The sequence below is a fragment of the Manihot esculenta genome, chromosome 3 (assembly GCF_001659605.2).
Source record: "Manihot esculenta cultivar AM560-2 chromosome 3, M.esculenta_v8, whole genome shotgun sequence".
In the NCBI taxonomy this organism is placed as follows: Eukaryota; Viridiplantae; Streptophyta; class Magnoliopsida; order Malpighiales; family Euphorbiaceae; genus Manihot; species Manihot esculenta.
In genome coordinates, this window is record NC_035163.2 from 6,674,556 (window position 1) to 6,695,040 (window position 20,485).

At 33.9% G+C, this 20,485-nt stretch overlaps 1 long non-coding RNA gene across 5 annotated transcripts; it reads left to right on the forward strand.

Moving 5' to 3' along the window:
• The first annotated feature begins 8,640 nt into the window (after nucleotides 1–8,640).
• LOC110612096 lies at nucleotides 8,641–20,099 on the forward strand. Of its 5 annotated transcripts, XR_002487427.2 has the most exons (7): nucleotides 8,641–8,779; nucleotides 9,230–9,290; nucleotides 9,883–10,011; nucleotides 10,400–11,178; nucleotides 11,933–12,035; nucleotides 13,371–13,433; nucleotides 17,762–18,941. It is a non-coding gene; the product is annotated as an uncharacterized LOC110612096 (long non-coding RNA). The 5 variants fall into 5 exon arrangements; XR_002487424.2 differs by lacking the exons at nucleotides 13,371–13,433; nucleotides 17,762–18,941 and adding an exon at nucleotides 19,841–20,099; XR_002487426.2 differs by lacking the exon at nucleotides 13,371–13,433 and having other exon boundaries at nucleotides 17,762–18,940.
• The last annotated feature ends 386 nt before the right edge of the window (nucleotides 20,100–20,485 follow it).

Sequence of the window (20,485 nt, forward strand, 5' to 3'; positions counted from 1 at the left end):
AGGAAGTCAAACTTATCCCTTTCACCGACTGGGGGTGCAGATATAGGCGACTGACCGCCTCAGCTTCGGCAGCCGAAACTGCATGCGAAACCATGCAACGTTCGGGGGCCGAACATGAACTTCGGAAGCCGAACTTCAAGCACTTTCGGCGGCCGAACATTAGCTTCGGGGGCCGAACCTGCCTTAGGATCCCTTGGTCTTTTCACTTAAAAACGCATTCCCTTTCCTTTCAAAACCATAAAACACTTAAACCCATTTTAGAAAACCTGCACTCTTACCCTTCTAGACAACTCCGACATCAAGAATCCACCGGACGGTAGGAATTCCGATGCCTGAACTAGCCGGGTATTACAATAATACACAAAATATCTCAGAATAAACGAATAACTAAAATGAAGTAAGACAAAGAATGATATCAGGAAACAAAAAAAACATTATACTCATATGATGTGAGAGGGTTTTCTCTCGTTAAATTCCCTTCTCTTGTACTGAATTATCATTAAGGATCTCAATCTCTCCTTATTACCTTAAGCCCCACACTCCTTTGACTAGTTCAATGGTCTTAACTTTTGCCAGTTTTCACTTATCCTCCTTCTTTTTGTCGTAGGACGAGTAAATTATTTGCTTTCACAAAACTGTTGCTCCCAATAGAATTTGATACAACTCTCGCCCAATGTTACCCTACATTCCTTTTGGTTGTCCTATCAAGATGTTCACTTACCTCAAAGAGAATGAATATGTGCTCGACAATCATAATTGGTTAGCACCTATCATACATTGTTTCATCCTCTTGTAATTGTGTATGCCCTTCCTATTTTGATGCTCATTTTCTATATTCTTGTAAAGTATATGTTTTGAGAGATGAGGCAACTACCACCTTTGATCTATCACCATCTCATCCATACCATTGTTTCACATGGATCCCTCAAGAATTTTTCCTCTGCACTAACAACGCTGCACAACATAGCAAGAGTTATAGGAGCGATAGCTTGCTCACTAGTTACGCACCAAGATCAAGTAATTTATAAAAGAATATCATAACAGTTGATAACCATTGTACTCATTTCTCATAATCACCACCTTTATTTATTTTGTTCAATCCTTCATCGAATGCTACTTTTTGTCGAGTTTACTCTTGCACCCCTTCGTGCTGGATAGCCACTAGTTTCTTCTTCATTACTCTCTATTACCTCTCCTTTATCAAGGAACAATTATTGGTAAAAAACAGAGATAACTTGTGTCATTTTGGGAGACGCCACACCTATTAATGTCTTGGGTACAAGGAGGAATTGTGAAGTCCATCTTGCTTTTTGATGTCCTTGATTAAGCGAGTTTGTCAAAGGACATGCTCACATTAATCCCTACACTCAAGTTGTTTGCTTTATCTCTTTCCCATATCATCCACTTCAGTTTTAGTCTTGATTCTAGAAATTGTGTAAACAGTCCACAAATCTTGTATTTGTGCCCGCTTTGTAGCATCAACTCCAATATACCTGACACCGGCCAACGATATGTTGTTTTATACTAGCGCTGATTCTCATTTCTTCTCTTAAAGTCCTCAAGGAGACTGTAAAGATCTCCTCCTCCATCCCATGTCCCTTATTTGACACAACACTCGCAGAATATCTCCACCATACTTGATCCCTTCACGCGAATAATACTACCTTAGGAGGGGAGGAACAAGAAAGTACAAACAATCTAGAGTTGACAACTCTATGATTTATACCTTATGTTCCCTCCTCCCTTACTCACCAAGTCCTTCAAGAACTTCAAAGCATTTTTGCCCAAGCAATTTGTAGAATAATATGGCTTTCTTCATAAAGAACACTTCATACTGCTTAGTTATGCCACTTCTATGTCCTCTTGTTAATCACATTTCAGATCGCTCCCCCATTTACTGCTTTAGCCCATCTTCTTAGGCGGCTATCAATCAAATACCAGAATTGAACATCTCTTTAACTCCTTGGTAACATAATCAACTCAATTTTGATCACCCTTTGCTCTACAGCATATTCCTCTAAGTTTTGATCTTATTCAGGAAGGTTTTAAGCTCAGTCATATCTCTTGAATTTGTTGTCACAATCCGCTTACTCTATTAAAATCAAGTGCCACATTCTTTTGTGTTAGCCATAGATGCTGAACAGTTCCTTTATGTACTTTCCTTATGAACACCTTGTTGGAGTTTACCAACTCTCTTGAATAACAAATGTTACATTCTTGTAGTAAAATTGAAGCTTACCATTTCATATCCTTTTTCTCATGTATAGTGTGAACGCTCTCTATCCATAGGACTTTACACTTTCATACTTTGAATAAATTTAGCTTTATAGTTCGATCACATAAATGTTGTTCTTTTATATATCTGCACAGTCACAATTCCCAACAATATTAATAAATAAGTTCATATTAAAGAGAAATTTTATTTACCTCCATCCCACAACAAGGATTGAGGTTATGGGATTCCACCCTTGCCTACTTCATAGGCATTAGTTCGTAATTCACACCATTGATAAGTATTCCTCTAGTCCACTTCTGAAGTATTGCTCATAGTCTCTCCTATGTTACATTTAATATTCTTGCACCATTCCTGCAAGCAAAAAAAAAAAAAGTACCTGAGAGGCTTTTGCCTCAATTTTGTCTCGGGAGGCCTCTTGCCTCAATTCTATCTCGGGAGGCCTCTTGCCTCAATTATGTCTCAGGAGGCCTCTTGCCTCAATTCTGTCTCGTGAGGCCTCTTGCCTGAATTTTGAGTGGAAAGGTCTCAGGATTCTCGGATGGCCTCAAGCTCTATTGGCTCATCCTCCCCCTTATCATTATACCCTGAGGTCATTACTCTCTCTCTAAGGGCCACTAAAAGGAAGAAGTATGTAGCACCTAGTCATTACCCTCTCTCCAGAAGACATTTCCAATGGAGTATGCAGTACTAGGTCATTACCTCTCTCCCAATGGTGTCCCTAGTGGAGCGTGCATCACCTCTAGTTAATATGGCCAGTCTAGCCCGAGGGCTTATGCTTTTGTCTTCTTTGCCTCCCAGTGTGCTACTACTCTTCGTAGCTTCATAATTGTGAGGTCACTGCCTCCCCCTTTCACCACTTTACGCTCAAGATCACCTCACCGGGTGTCATTCGTATGAAAGAGGTTTTGGAAGGTCTCAATCTCCCGCCAATTTGGCTATCATAGCCAACAACGTTAATTTTTCCCTCTCTAATGCCTCAAGGCACTTCTAACCAGAATCAATCTCCAATGCCTTTCCCTCTTAGGTGGCATAGACAACCAACCAGGCAGCGGGATTCTCACCCTTCTCTCAATGGCCTTCGTGCGTGCGCCAAACTTCATCATTCCTTTATCTTGCTCATAGATCTTTCTTGCTCTGATACCAATTATCACGGTTTCAGATTTTAGCAATCGCCTGGAGCCGTGCGGCACTTGACTTGAACACCTTCAAGCCAAGTCAGCCTTAAGAATCACCCGATACCTTGTGAACATGAGTACCCTGATTAGTCAAGGTTATATAAGCGAATAGCGAAGCCAACAGGCGGCCTTCCATTAAAAGCCTCACAGTAGGCACAAAAGATAAGAACTGAACATGGAAATTCATGAACAGGCTACTTATATTATTCCAGGGGTAAAATAGTAATTATACATTATAATCGACGCAATTGTTACAATAATTCTCACCTCCCTTGTAGACAGGGGGGACGGTCTACAAGGAGTGAATGCACAACTCAGGATCTCCGTAGGCCTACGGTAGCCAACTGGGCCCAGCCCCAACTGGTGGCCAACTAGTCACTCCCCCCTAAAGAGCCTTAGGAACAACTTGGCTTGTGGTAGGAGGAGACATCAACATGTCTCATATGACACCCCCCCAAAATAAATACATGGAAAGGAATTACAACAAATTATCTCAGCCCTTATCTTCCTAATAATCTCTACTAATTTATCCTATTATTGTTTCCTGGGAACTCCAATGTTGGAAAATTACAGTTTTGGTCCCTGAAAACTCTATGACCCTGACACAATGCATCCATGGTAGTACTAAAATGTATTAAGATTTGAAGAAAAACTATTGGTGGTCAAGAATAAAAAGAGACATAGCAGAGTTTGTTTCGAAATGCTTAACTTGTCAGCAGGTAAAAGTAGAGCACCAAGTTCCTTCTGGTTTGCTATAACCAATTTCTATACTAGAATGGAAATGGAATCGAGTTACTATGGATTTTGTCACTGGTCTGCCACTCACACCAAGAAAGAAAGATGTTGTATGGGTGATTATTGATAGATTGACAAAGTTTGCACATTTTCTACCTATCAGAACAGATTATTCCCTTGAAAAATTAGCAGAATTGTACATAAACGAGATAGTACGACTGCATGGCGTACCTATCTCTATCATATCTGATAGAGACCCGAGGTTTACATCAAGATTTTAAGAGAAATTGCATGAAGCCTTGGGTACCAGATTGAACTTCAGTACAACTTTTCATCCTCAAATGGATAGACAGTCAGAGAGAGTAATTCAGATCTTAAAAGACATGTTAAGGAGCTGTGTTATTGAATTTGAAGAAAGCTGAGAAAAGTATCTTTCATTAATGAAATTTGCTTACAACAACATCTACCAGTCCAGTATTAAAATGGCAACTTATGAAGCATTGAATGGGAGGAAATGCAAGACTCCTGTATGCTGGACAAAGCTAAGTGAAGATAAGCTTGTGGATCCTGATTTGATAAGACAAACAGAAGAAAAGGTTAAAATCATCAAGGAGAGGTTAAAGGCAGCAACAAACAGAAAAAAGTCATATGCAGATAAGAAAAGAAAGGATATAGAGTTTTCAATGGGTGATAAAGTCTTCCTTAAAGTTTCACCTTGGAAGAAAGTGCTGAGATTTGGCAAAAAGGGCAAACTGAGTCCTAGGTTTATCGGTCCTTATGAAATTATGGAACGTGTAGGACCAGTAGCCTACAAGCTAGCCTTACCACCAGAACTTGACAAGATACACAATGTCTTTCATGTTTCTATGCTTAGAAGATACAGGTCAGATCCCTCCTATGTCCTCATAGCGAAATCTATGGATGTACAACCAAACTTGTCATATGAAGAAGAACCTGTAAAAATTCTAGCAAGAGAAATAAAAGAGTTGAGAAACAAAAGAATTCCCCTTGTTAAAGTCCTGTGGAGGAATCACAAAGTAGAAGAAGCAACTTGGGAGAGCGAAGATGTCATGAAAATACAGTATTCTCATCTCTTTAATATAGGTAAAATTTTGAGGATAAAATTTTTATAAGAGGGGTAGAGTTGTAACATCCAAATAAATAAATAAATAATAAATAAAAAGAAAAAAAAAGAATCCTATTTAAATTTGTAGGGGCCAAAAAGAAAATAAAAATAATAAATAAATAAAAGTATTAAGAGAACACAAAACTTTTTACATGATGAAGAAAAAGAAAAAGACTATGAAATTAAAATCTATATATATGTGAAATAATAATATGATTTAGAATTATTTCAAATTATTTGCTATATAGTTTATTGTCATTTGTTTGATTTATTGTTGATAAATGAATTTTGATTTAAATTTTTTATTTAAAAAAAAAAGTTGAGCACCACTAAGTAATTTGCTTAGCGCGTAGGAATTTTATTTTTTCTCGCACAGATTGTAGTTCCAAGGAGCAGTAGATCAAGATCTGCATCAACCCAACTATAGTTATATCATTAACTATCTTGGGGTATATTTTACAAATTTTATATAAAGTTGATTTTGAAAATATGGCATGTACATAAAGTTTTAAAGATGAAGTTGTATATAGTTGTGAATTAGATGTATTTGAAGATTTTAATTTTGGTGTATATTGGTTATTAGTATAAGTTTTTGTGTTGAGTTCAATGAAATGGTTTATGAAGTGTTTGATTTGAGTTGAAATTTTGTTGATGTTGAAAGAAATTTGGGGGTTAAGGATGAAATTTATAGAAGTGTGATTTTACTATTCATAGGTGGAATTAAGCCCTTATTTCAGGGGAAACTCTGTCGAATTTTCGGTAAAAAAAAGTCATGAATTATATGATATAAATTAAAGGAAAAATAAGAGAACTGTCAAAAATATAATGTCTCCGGCTCGGCTAATTAAATAATCGGGTAGGGAGTGTTACACAAAGTGTGATGATTGAATAAATTTCTAGTTTTGATGAATCTTGTGTGGTTTGGTTGCATGTTGTACTTTTCCTCGCTTTTATGTTGTTTGAGACTTTGTGGTGTCTTTATATCATGGGTTTTAAGGTTATGCTGTGTTTTGGGGCTATTAACAGAAGGCAAAATTAGATTCTGCATTACAAAAGAACTCAAGTTCGGCCGCCGAACCTGCTTTTGAAAACTGCCTTTTAGGCAGCCTAACTTACCTTCGAAACTTTGACTTTCATATCTGTAAGGGAACTTTAAGCTATCGAACTTACCGCCGAAAGTCTCCTATCCAGGCGTTTTCAGTTTGTTTTCTACACATTTCTTATATGCTTTTAGGAGTTTTTTAGGGTAGTTCTAAGAGTTGTAATGGTTATATTTGGTCCCTCATTTAAGTCTATCTATATAGGATCGAACTTGGAAAACCATAAAGGCCGACAGTGAGATAACTGCTTCAGAGCTAAGCTTGCATCGACCAAAGGTGAGTAGAACTAAACTAAACTAAACTATTATTTTAAAAGAAATCAAACATTTTAAGCATGCTCATGCATCACGAATGCCATGTATATATGAATAGGTTATTCTGCATTAGAATTTATTAATATGATGCATTGCATAATTTTTTATTATTGTGGATGAATGTTGCATGACCCACTAGTTTTCGAGTATGTTATGATATGTATGACAAATATGAAAGTTCAAGTCAAGGTATATTGTATATTCCTGGTACTATGGATATGTTATGTTATGTTTAAAAGAAAGTCCGCACGGAGATCCGTTATGGACTAGACACTATTAAAATTATGGAGGGTTATTGATGACAAGTCCATCTTGGTGGGGATGATGAAGGTGGGTGGGCCAAGGGCGCCACGACTCTGGCACTAGACGAGACCTTTGCCTTATGAACAATCCAACCAAGAAAAACAAAGAAAACTCTCTTTCTAAAACATAGAGAGAGTGTGTTGAATTAAATTCAAAAATAGTTGAAATATGCTTGATTGTCGAAATAAATGGCAAGTATAGATTAACATAATTAATATAGAGTTTTGAATGAATGTGAGTCAGGGACGCCACGATTTTAGCATTGAATGAGACCTTTGCATCACAACAATCCAACCAAGAAAAAAAAAACTCTTTTTCTAAAACACAGAGAGAGTATATTAAATTAAATTAAAAAATGGTTGAAATATGCTTGCATTGCCGAAGAAAATTATAAGTATAGATTCACATAATATAGAGTTTTGAAGTGGGTTAATAGTAACAAATCATAGTCGATAATCCATGCGAAATATTTTGAAGTATTGATTTTAAATTGCGAGAGATATTCTAATAATAAATTCTAAAAATAATTAAAAGAATCGGATTTAATGGATGAATATGGAAAATGCTTTTACCATTTGTTTAATATGATTTATTTACAAGAAAAAAATTTAAATAAATTTTAATAAAATTATGCATGATATCATTTTTTTTAAATAAAAATTTTATAAGTTAAAATAAAAATTGATTTTTTTATTTTAAATAAAAATTTAATAGGAAAAAATGAATTAATTGAATTTTTTATAAAATTTTTAATTTCAAATAAGAGGTTAAAAAAATGTGTGAAATGAATAATTTAAATTAATTATTTAAGCAATAATTTTTATTAGAATTTTAATTCAGTTAATTTTTTATTAAAAATAAAAATAAAATATATTTTTTAGTTTTTTAAAAAATTAAAATCCTTAAAAATTTATTTAATTTTTTATATAAAATAAATTATTCCGGATACCATTGGAAGAATGTTGAACAAACACTATCCTCATTTTGCACGAAAAAATTCATTCCAACGGCGTTGCACTCATCAATTTTAACTAGAGAACATGTATATATATATATATATATATATATATATATATATATATATGCCCTTCAATTCAGGATTAATTGTATTAAAACATCTAAATTAAAATTATAATTTATTAAATATTTAATTTATAAATATTATAACTATTAAATATAAATTATCTATATCTAATGAGCGTATTTTGAAATTTATTGATTGTGGTTTATAAAATTGCAAAGACAAAAATAATTTTATTATTTTATAAAAATTTATATTAGAGTCAATAAAATTTAGAGTAAGATCCACCGTTAGTAATTTAATTTTATTTTATAAATAAAATATAATTAATTTATATTTAATTTTTATAATTCATATGTTTACTAAATTAATCTCAAATACTACATGATATAACTATTTATTTTTCCATTTATATATATATATATAATTACATAAATGTAGACATCCAAATTATTTATTTTATCAAAAAAATAAAATTTTATAAAATAAATTATAAAGCAGTTTATATAATTAATTTATTAATGGAAATAAAATTTGAATGCTAACTCGTTTTTTTTTTTTTTAGAATGCTAAATTGGTATTCAAACTTAAATAGGGTTAATATGAGATTTGGTGTGGACGGTGGAGATTGTCCAACTTTCTAGTATCAAAACGATACCAGTGGACCGGGATGCACGCGATTGAAGTTCTTTGCCGCCTTCTATGATCGAATCAGATCATCCTTCTCTGCAAACTGCAATCTTTACTTCGTTTTAGATAGCTTCACCAGGTGACTTTCAATTCCCTGCTCGTAATAACCATGATCATGTTAAATTACTTTATTTCGATATGCCAATAAAAATTCCCATTAATCTGTTTGGATGCGGAGAAAATCAGGAGGAAAAAGTTCGAGAAAGGTTTGAATCATATAACTGTTTTGGGGTTTGCAAATTTTCTCCCTTTCACTATTGTCAGTTAGGGTTTACTCATTTATTATGCTGCCTGTGGGTTTCTCTTGATTAAATTCTCATATATTTCAGTTTTGCAGTACATTTCCTGGGATCATCTTACTTTATTATTATTATTTTTTTTACCTAAGTTATCAATTTTGACATTGGATTTGATCATGAAAGATGTGTAATTGCTTGAATGAATATAATATAAGGAATGGCTCTGAATGACTAATTTATAAGCATTTACTATCTTTATGCGTAACTTGTTAACTTCTTCAATTGTGCAGTTATTGAATCACCTTGAATTGATTGGTTTAAGTCTGTGGGATTACAAGGACTAGCATGCAGGTTAGCTTCATCTGTTCTTGGGTCTTTTAATTATTAGTGTGTTGTGTGCGTGAGAAGAGAGAGAGAGAGAGAGAGAGAGAGAGAGTTGGACAATGAGACATCATAGGATTGCATTATGAGGTTTTGGCCTTAGAAACACATGGAATTCAGACTTTCATGTGGGTTTGAGAAGTTGAGCCATATGAATAATCTTTGCTATGTGTCTTGTGCCGTGTGCTGGCAAGCTTCAAGGGCAAGGTTATGCGAGGAGTACAAAGAGGTACAGCGTGAGAAAGCAGTTGATCATGATATTCAATTAGTTAGTGATGATTTTAACATCTTTAAGTGGACTGTCTTATCAAGGAGGTTTAGCCCTCAACCCCTTATTTCGAATCAAAGATTTCAAAAGAATTCAATTTATTTCAATTAATGTAAGAATTTATTTCTTTTTTGATTTGCAAAAATTTCATTTTTAAAGAAAGTGAAATCACACATGATTTTGGAAAATTCATTTGAATTTTTTTTTTTGGTGAAAAGAATCATGCCAAACTGAGGGTAAGTTTGGTGGCAATTGAGTTGTTCAGTGGATTGATTTTTCTATATTTGTGCACAGGGACTAACAGAGACTCCTTATGAGGGTGGAATCTTCCAACTTGCCTTTTCTGTTCCAGAGCAGTATCCTCTGCAACCTCCTCAAGTGCGGTTCTTAACGAAAATATTTCATCCCAATGTGCATTTTAAGGTATCAATCTGATAGTATGGTAGTTTTCTCTCTCGTTTTTTGTGTCTGTCTGTTTATCAGCTTTGGATGTTTAGTTGGTGACAATTAAGCACTGTAATGATTTTGGCTGAGTGGAATATAACAGTTGGCACTTTTTCCCTCATCTTTTCAGAGAACCATATGAAACTGTATTCACATCTAATGTTTTATGAATTATAATTAATGCATTGGAACCATGGTTGGATCAGAAACTTTTGACATGACTTTGGTTGTGGTCCAGCTTACCCATTAGTTCTTTTATCATGTCATAGAGATTATGAGGATGTATTTTAGATTTTTGCAGAGTATTATAATGATGAGAAGTTGGCTGAGTATTTATTAGTCTTCTATTAATTTCTCTGGTGGACAGGAGAGATATGCCTTGATATCTTGAAGAATGCATGGAACCCAGCCTGGACACTGGTCTGTTTTTAGGGCTATAATTGCTCTGATGGCACATCCTGAACCTGATAGCCCTTTAAATTGCGATTCAGATAAGTTGATTCATGTGCAATGCTTTCTATTTTAACATTTGAGATTTTCTTTGAAGAGGAAAGGAAAAATCTTCACTTTTAGAAACCAAGAAACCCTCCACTTGGAACATGTGTTGATAAAAAAGTTGCTGAGCATGAGGGTTTGAAGAAACAATTTAAAGAATCAGTGCACCTAACCATGGGATGCTGAGACAAAAGGAATAAAAGGAAAATTAGATATTTAGCTAATTGTTAATGAAGGGCTGTAAAACATTGAAGCTGTCCTTTTCACAGCATTTATCATTTTCATTGCCTTTACTTTGTTAAAGTTATAGTCTCAGCAGAGAGGCCTAGATAGGAAGGGAGTGGGATTATGAAGACTTGGTATTAATTTAGGCTCGTATGATAAAGTGCCAGTTGCGTGTAGAAGAAAACATCTGCAATAGAATGCATGTCTAGCTGTGAAGGAATGAATTTTGTAGGAGGTCTATGGGATTGAGACATGAAGGGTTCTTTGTGTATTGACTAATTATAAATGAGTAGTACCTAATTGTGTAAGTGGTGATGGTCTACTTTTGTACAGGAAATCTTCTACGTTCTGGTGATATAAGAGGTTATCAATCCGTGGCAAGAATGTATACTAGACTTGCAGCCTCAGGGAAGAAAGGGTGAATAGGTACTGTAGTATATTTGGTCGTAAAAGCATGTTGTGATGAGCTTTGAGCAATTAGATTTACTAATTTGTCTTTTAATTAGTTCCAGTTAATATATGAACATTATTATTTTTTATAATTTAGAGATAAACTTATTTCTTGATAAGTTAATTTATATACCAAATAAATTAATATCAATACTCCTCAGGAAGTGAATTCCCTGGAAAATGTACTTGTTTAGAACTATAGACAAATAATAAGTTAATCCGAGTAAGCAGACTAGTTCATACCTTAAATTTATCCAGACAATGGGCGTCTGTATAAGCTTTGCTTGCTCTTAGTTGGGGAATCTCTAAACCTTCAAGTGGGCCACGGGGATCTTCTGGACTTGTAATTCAAAAATCCATATATGAATAAATAATACATAAAATTAACCATGGGACGAATCGGCATGTCTAAAGACTGGTGGAATTGCACAAAACAAATTCTGTGGAAGACCACTGAAGAACTTGACCCATCCATCACAATGGATACAAAGAATAAAATTTTCTATGGATTAAGTTTGCAAGAGAAAGTAAACATGCCACGGCACAAGATTCAATTAAAAACGCCCACATAATTTCCCTTAATCAACCTTGTCACCGTGACAGTGATAAGAGTTTGCGTTGGCTGTCCGACTTCGCAAATAACTTTCAATGCTTTTACAAGTACATAGATTTGTGCTTGCCTCGAACTTCAAAGAAATTTAGCTTAACAAGAGTGACATTTTGTTGCCAGAGAAGAAAATAACAATTAGCAGCAGGCGTGGAGCAATGGCTGGAATTGTGCATGGAGAATCAAAGCTCGTGGCCAGAAATGGTGTGATTTTATCCCAAACCTGGTAAGGAATGTAAAGCCGTTAGAAATTATCCAATTTTGGATAAGAGAAACTATCATAGGAAATTTGGATATGAAAAAAGAAAATGTGGCAAAAATTGCTTGCTATAATGAGTTCTAATGCTTGATATGGCGATAAGCTTATGTCGATGAAACGCCCAAGTTTTGAAGTTTTCAAGGAAAACTGTAACTTACCTTCTCCACCACTTCTTTATCAATTGCATTCTTGCGTAAATCTTTTTGAGCTTCTGCAAACAAAAAAGCTCTATCAATCAGCGGTAAAAACTGCAGGAACTTCAGTCAAGGTGCAAGTGTGCAACAAGTAGTCAGTGCTCAATGTTATCAAGTACCATGTGAAACAAAATACTATTTATATTTTCAAAATCATATTAAATAATAGTAATAGCAGTATGTTTAACCACCTTTTTTCTTTATTAATCATCTATCGGGTTTTTCATAAATTTGTTCACTATGGAAATAAGCATTATTAATATTCAGTTGGTGAATAGGCCCCTGAAACGTAATAGCAATGGCAATAAAGAGTCTTCCAGTCACCATTTTAACAACATGGGAGAAAATCTCATGGAAATCAATGCCAAGCAATTGAGTGAATTCCTTAGCAATAAGTCTTGCCTTAAATCTATTCACAGTACCATCAGAGTTGTGCTTAATTTTGTGAACCCATTTGAAACCCATTTGAGACCAATAGGTTTCTTGCCTTGAAGGAGGGAAGAGAGGATCCATGTATTATTGGATTATAGTGCTTTCAATTCTGTTTGAATGCTTGGACCCACCTACTGTCCTCTTGAGTCTGTAAGTATGGCTTAAGTTCCTTGAAGCAATGATTTGTAAAATTGGGTAAAGAAAAAATTGGTGATGGTATGTAGGGATGGGAGATCTCAGTAGGACTACTAGGACAAGATGTTTCTATAATTGTGACAACAAAATTATTGAGCCATTTTGGCTTGATGAGTTTTCAAACTTTTTCAAAGTTGTACCAGAATAGGTGGGGAGACTGTGTGTTGGCTTGAATCAGGGGCTGGTGAGAAGTGGTATGGAGGAACTGAACCAGGTGTGGGTATGGCTGGATGTGAAAATTTTGAGTTGTTGTCATCATCAGTGAATGTAATAGGTAAAGGTAGAATGGGTTTTTGTGAGACAATTTGTTGATATGGAAAAGTATGTTTATGAAAAATTACATCCATTGAGATGCAAATTTTATTTTCAGAGATGTTTAACAACTTGTTTGCCTTAAAAGTAGTTGTATACCCTGTGAAAATACATTTATATGTGATGTAAGCATAACCAATAACACCAAAATTGATGAGCTCAATTACAGGTTGAGATCCAAGAGGTTGAAGGAAGCACTTCAAAGATTCATAAAGGAATAAGTTGAAACTTTGTAAGTTCATTTTGAAGTTAAAGAACAATTTGGCCATTCCAAGTCAATTAGGCCAAATGTGTCTCTATTGACGATTCAAATTGTGTATTTATATTAACAGATTCTTCATCACTAATTTAGTAGTGGGTAGTTAACCAGTATTGGATAGTTATCTAGTAGTAGGTAGTGCATAGATCATAGATCCATGCATAGTAGTGGATAGTGACAGAGATCATGGGTCTTTATTTAGGTTTTTACTTTTTTTTTTCTTAATTGGGCTAGGCTACCATAGGGTATATAAAGCCTCTCTTTTTCCATATTGTGGATAAATTATCAATTATTCAATACAATTACTTTATGTGATTCTTCTTTGAGAGCTTAAGAGAGATCTTGATTCTTGACATTGCATCACGAATGAGATTTGAAACTAACTTGTATAGTTCTTATTCTTACTGCTCTCAAAATCAATCAGTTATAAGTGTTCTTAATTGCATATTAATTAAAGGTACTTTAAACTGGAAAATTATTTTCTAAACTAAGTCCTTTTTATTAGGGTATGTGTCGTTTTAGTTTCTAATAGGCTGGGGTTCTGCATCAATTGATGTCAGAGTTAGGCTTAGTGATAATTTCTTAACTATTTTTTACATCTTTATATTTAATTTTGTGTTCATTATTGGCTGAATATATCACTTTGGTTATTTAGTGTATATTCTTCAATATTTTCGTGATATTTCCATTTAGGATACTTATTAGAGTCGAATTCAATTCTTAGTTGTTGTTCAAATCGAATTTTACCCTAAATTCTTATTTAGGCTGAATTACTATCTTTAGTGATTTGGTTTGTGATTTCTTCCCTAATTCGTATGCTGCTGTTCTAATACTCTTAGAATAGTATTTCTAGTGTTTTATTGTCTGTATAAAAAAAATACTAAAAAAAAATTCTACAACTTCGGGTCATTGTTGAAATTTCGTTTTAATATTTATACCTACTTATATAAATAATATTTTATATACCTTGAACATATTTCAAGGTTTGGGATTCGAAATACATGTTTAGGATAGGTTTAAGGCCAATTTGGGTGGTATTTTCACAAAACAGTTGTACTTAATACTTGCTGTTTTAAGTGTCTATTTTGTTTGCTTGCTTTGAATTTTTTTTGTTAAGTCCATATTAATATTAGTTAACCTAAGATTGCATGCTTAGACATAACTTCGTGTTAAGCACAGTCGTCTCGTCAATTTTGATTCCTAGTTTGTCAATTTGGTGTCTTTCTGTTTGTTAGTTCCTTACACTTAGTTTGACAAATTGCATATTGTTGAACATCTAATTACACTTAGCACACGAGATTTTACTCCTGTGTACTAAATCAATCCGTTTGTTCATTTTGGTCAATTTGCTTCTATTGTTGTTTTCTATCTTTACTTGTTAGGTCTTCCTTTGCTTTCCTTGTTATTTAAATCATTTAAGCTTGGCTTATTGAGTTTATATTCTGAAGTGCAATTTTGAGATACCAAGTGGGTGCTTGAAAGTTAAACACGTGAGTTGAAAGAATTGTGAATTTTTGTACAATATTTGGGCATAATACTGGTGATACTTCTGACCTTACGCCTGATTTTAAAGTTATGTATACAACTTTTATGGATAGCTTTCAGAAGCTATATTTGAGAATGGATAACCTTGAGGACAACCTTAGATCTTCAAAAGGCAAGTCCAATCAAGGGATGATGATACACACAATCCATCCTATGAAGAGGAAAATGAGGCACAATCAGCCTCTTTCCGAGCCGGAAGGTTCAATGATCGTGTACCCTATGTAGATAATAATATGAACTCCATAAAGATGAAGATTCCAAACTTTAATGGTAAGACTGATGTTGATGCCTATTTAGAGTGGAGCATAAAGTGGGTCTGGTTTTTAATTATCAAAGCTATTCCGACGATAAAAAGGTAAAACTTGTTACCTTTGAGTTTTCAAATTATGTGCTAATATGGTGGGATGAGCTTGTGAAATCTAGGAGATACGAATCATGAGGAAGAAATATGTGCCTACTTATTACCATAGAGATCTCTATCATCAGCTGCAAAGACCGACCCAGGGATCAGAATTGGTTGATGAGTATCATAAGGAGATGGAGTTACTCCTGATCAAAGCAAACATAGTGGATGAGGAAGACCAAACTATGGCTTATTTCTTTTGTAGTCTAAACAAGGAGATTGCTGATGTGTTTGATTTGCAACCATATGTTGATTTGGAAGATTTAGTGAACATTGCCATTAAGGTGGAAAGATAAAGAGGCCAAAGTAGATGGGGGAGTAACAAGACTGCTCAAAACTCCAACCACAAATGGGGTTTCACATGGAGTACCAAAGCTAATCCTAAAAGGTTTGATAAGTCTTCAACTCAAAAAAGCACGTTACCTTCTAAGAAATATCTAACTCTCATGGTAAAAACGAACCAGCCCCTAAATCTAATAGGACTAGAGATATTCAGTGTTTTAAATGTAAAGGGCTTGGGCATTATGCCAATGAGTGTGTTAATAAACGTGCCATGATACTAATGGGAGATGAGATAGTCTCTGAAAGTGATTCTGATTCTGATGAAATACCACCTTTAGAATATTGTTCTGATATAGAAATAGAAGAGTATCATGTTCAAGTCTTAGTGATATTGTACTTTAAATGTTTATATTAAAGAAGAGGGACTTGAACAACGTGAAAACATCATTCACACTCGTTGTTTGATAGGTGGTAAAGTCTATTACATGATAATAGATTCGGGTAGTCAAGTTGATTGTGCTAATATTATTTTAGTTGATAAATTAGGACTAGAAACTATTAAACACCCTAACCCTTACAGACTTCAGTGGTTGAATGATAGTGGTGAGCCAAAAGTAACCAAGCAATGTAAAATGTCATTTTCTATTGGTAAGTATGTAGATGAGGTTACTTGTGATATTATACCCATGCAGACTGGACATATTTTGTTAAGTAAACTATGACAATTTGATAGACGTATAATTCATGATGGGTATAGTAATAGATTTTCTTTTACTTTTCTTGGTGTAAAACATATACTTGTACCATTATCTCCTAAAAATGTATATGCAGGTCAAGTAATTATAATAATATGCTAAATTGGGTAAGAGAGGTGAGAAAGTAAAAAGAATGAAGGAAAAGAGGTCATCAGTAAAAAGAATGTTTCGAATGATCCAAAGGAGAGTGACTGCATGGATAAGGATAGTGGCATAGATCATGGGTTCTTGTATAGCAGTGGGTAATGGCATAGATCATGGGTTCTTGCATGACAGTGGGTAATGGCAAAGATCATGGGTCTTTGTTTAGATTTTTACTTATTTTCTTTTCCTAATTGGGCTAGGCTACCCTAGGGTATATAAAACCACTCTTTTTCCATATTGTGGACAGATTATGAATTATTCAATACAATTATTTTACGCAATTCTTCTTTGAGAGCTTAAAAGAGATCTTGGTTCTTGACATTGCATCACGAATAAGGTTTGATATTAACTTATATAGTTCTTATTCTTGCTGCTCTTAAAATCAATTAGTTATAAGTGTTTTTAATTGCATGTTAATTAAGGGTGCTTTAGATTGAAAAATTATTTTCTGAACTAAGTTATTTTTATTAGGGTATATATCGTTTCCTTAAAATCAATTAGTTATAAGTGTTTTTAATTGCATGTTAATTAAGGGTGCTTTAGATTGGAAAATTATTTTCTAAACTAAGTTATTTTTATTAGGGTATATATCGTTTCAGTCTCTAATAAGCTAGGGTTCCACATCAATTATGCCCTTTGTTCAAATTTATCTTTGTACGGTTTGACATTAGAGGTAAAACACAATCATCTAAAAACTTTTAAAAAAACTATAATTTAGGGTTTTTTTTGTTAAGTTTTGGTATGGTGTTTGCCAATTAAGGACAGAGCTAGGAGTGTAATTAATGAGGTGAATGGCAATTAGGATATCTTCTACCCAAAATCTTTTTGGGAGATGTGATTAGAATATTAAGGCTCTAGCTACTTAAAAAGATGTTTACGTTTTCTTTCAACTACACCATTTTGTTGTAGTCTCCTTTCATGCTTCTTCTCAGATTTCTGTGCTTTCTTTTCATCATTCAAATGAATATACTTTTGAGCCTTTTCATCAATTGGTAATAGTCCTTGCCTGGATTTTTTTTGTTAAAAGTTCCACGAACCTACTGTATTGGAATCTCTTCTTGATTGCTTCACAAGTTGTTTCATGATTCAAGTTATCTACCTGAAAAGCTTCCACATAGAATCTCTCCATATATCTTCTCATTGATTTGGTCACTCTACCTTATTTTCTACAGGTCTGATGATAACTTCTTAGGAGAAATGCATGTGATGAACTGTTATTTAAAAGCATAAGTTACCTTCTTAAAATCATGACCGGAGTTTGCAAGGAGGTTCTAATACCATTTTTGTACTAACCCAATGAGGGTAGAGAGGAATACTTAATAGAGAATTATGTAATTGATATCTTAAAGGAGCATGATTATACGAAAGTTGGCCAAATGACTGTGTGAGTCTATCTTTCCATCATACTTATTTAAAGAAGGTAGCTTGAATTTCATAGGAAAGGCTTCGATTAATTTTTCGGGAGACAGTGGGGAGATGTCTCAAATTTTGAAATTATCATCTAACTACTCTTTTTGGATCTTCCTAACGGCATCCATTAATTTCATATCCAGCTGACTCCTATCATGATTCTTAGTTCTTGTCCCTTCAGTCTCAGTGTCATCCCTGTTTTCTTTAGTGTTCACATTTTGGCTTTCTTGTGAAATGTCATCTCTTTCTTGCTTCTTTAAGAGTGCCATCAGCAATCTTAATTTTTCCAGAAGCTGCTCATGATTTAATGATTCATCTCCCGAAAGATTTTTCACACTAGTGAGGTTTCCATTGGTGCCATTGCTTATTCTAATTGCATTGTTAACTTTCATACCGTGACTAGAATTGAAAAGATCAGAGGCCATTGAAGGGAAGAGCTGAAATACACAATCACAAAATTTATATTTTTAGGAGAAATCAAAAGAATTCTCCACAGACACCAATGATGCTGCACCAGCTCCTTCATCGGATTTGGATATATAAAACAAGTAGAGTACTAGGTGATTGGATGGATAAAACCTCCTATACTTAAATTAGTAATGGATTTAAGGGTGTATTTATTAGAAAGAGTAAATAATGAGATAAGATTTGTGTACCTGGAGATTGCCCTTATAAAGTTGCTGGAAGTCTTATTTTCACGCGGTTTAGAGAATAGAGTTTCAATAGGAGAAAGATTCCTTATTTTTTGGTCTTATCTTGATGAGAATTGGAGTTCCTTTGGGACCAGGACCCTGTATTTTCAGGCTTAAATCTCCTTAATAGTTTCTATATTTTCAGGCTCTATGTTTTGAGTTTTGATATTCAAGTCTTTAAATTTAGGGCTTAGAGTTTTAGATTTTCGGTTTTGAATTTCGGGTTTCAGTAGCTATTCTATATCAATGATTTTATTTTAGGTAAATTATACTTTAATTTCTGAATTTTAGCGTAATTAACATATCGGTCCTTCTATTTTTAAAATTAAACACTTAAATCCATAAATTTTAAATTTATCCAACTCAAAGTCCCTCTATCCATATCTCTATTAATTTTTAGTTAATTAAATATGAAATGACAAAAAAAAAAACCATCTTCATTTTCCATTTCCTTCTTTCCCAACAGACTCCATCAGTGAGAGTGATTCCATTTCATGAAAAAGTTCTTTTATGCACCTTGCATAACGATCAACAATTGCAGTGTAAACAATACTCGAGATGGTACCCTTTTCCTACATCAAACTATAGAGTTCTATGGCCTGTACAAGACCATATTTGCAGAGCCCATCAAGCATGGCTACGGCATTTGGGATGATCTCAAATTCCTTATTCTCTTGAGCTTTTGTTTTGAAAGGAAAAAAAAAAAAAAAAGTAAAAGAGAACCAACAAATGCGAGAAGAAAAGGGAGGATGAGATGGAGGAAAAGGAGAGAAGATGACTGTAAAATTTATTCTATTTTATTTTAAATCTCTTTTGCTTTGGTTTCCCATCTCTCTGTCCTTTGTTTCTTTATTTTTCCCTCATTTGATAAATTTATGAATTTTTCATTTTATGTCTTGAATTTTTACTGCATAGTGGGATTATGAAGACTTGATATTAATTTAGATTCATATTATAAAGTCCCAGTTGAGTTTAGAAGACAACATCTGCAATAGAATGTATGGGTAGTTCCGAAATAATGAAGTTTATAGGAGGTCTATGGGATTGAGACACTTTGGGTTCTTTCAGTGTTGACTGATTAGATAAGTAATAACTATGTTGTGTAAGTGGTGATGGTGTTTACTCTTACCGATTGCTCCTTTTGTACAGGAAATCTTCTACGTTCTGGTGATATAAGAGGTTATCAATCCATGGCAAGAATGTATACTAGACTTGCAGCCTCGGCGAAGAAAGGGTGAATAGGTACAGTATTATGTTTGGTCATAAAAGCATGTTGTGATGAGTGTTGAGCAATTATGATAAGTGCCAAAATGATTTTCTGAACTATCTTTGAATGATCTAGCCTTAATTTCGACTGGTATAATATCATTTCAATAACCTTGTTGGGCAAAGTCTTTTTTTTTTTTCTGCTCTATTGATGTTCTTTCTCTTCATGATCTACGAAAGTTCAGAGTTCACCAAGATCAACTAGTTTAGGCCCCAGGCTTTAGACTCTATCTTAAGAGATTAAAACTTAAATTTGTTGAATATAAATTGTGCGAGGGAAGAACTTCTTGTGCTGCATTGGGAAGTCTGTCACAGTAGTGGAATACTTGACATAGATGGTCAAATCGTGGTTTAATTTAGGGAAATTTCCTTTGTAGTTTTTGTGGTATGGAGAAATACATTAGTTGATTTTTTTATACTAAATATATTAAAACGATCTTGATATTTTAAAAAACCTACTCTATCTTATATTTCCTCCGATTTTGAAAAATATATTAAAACGTCATTGATGTTTTAATATATCTACTT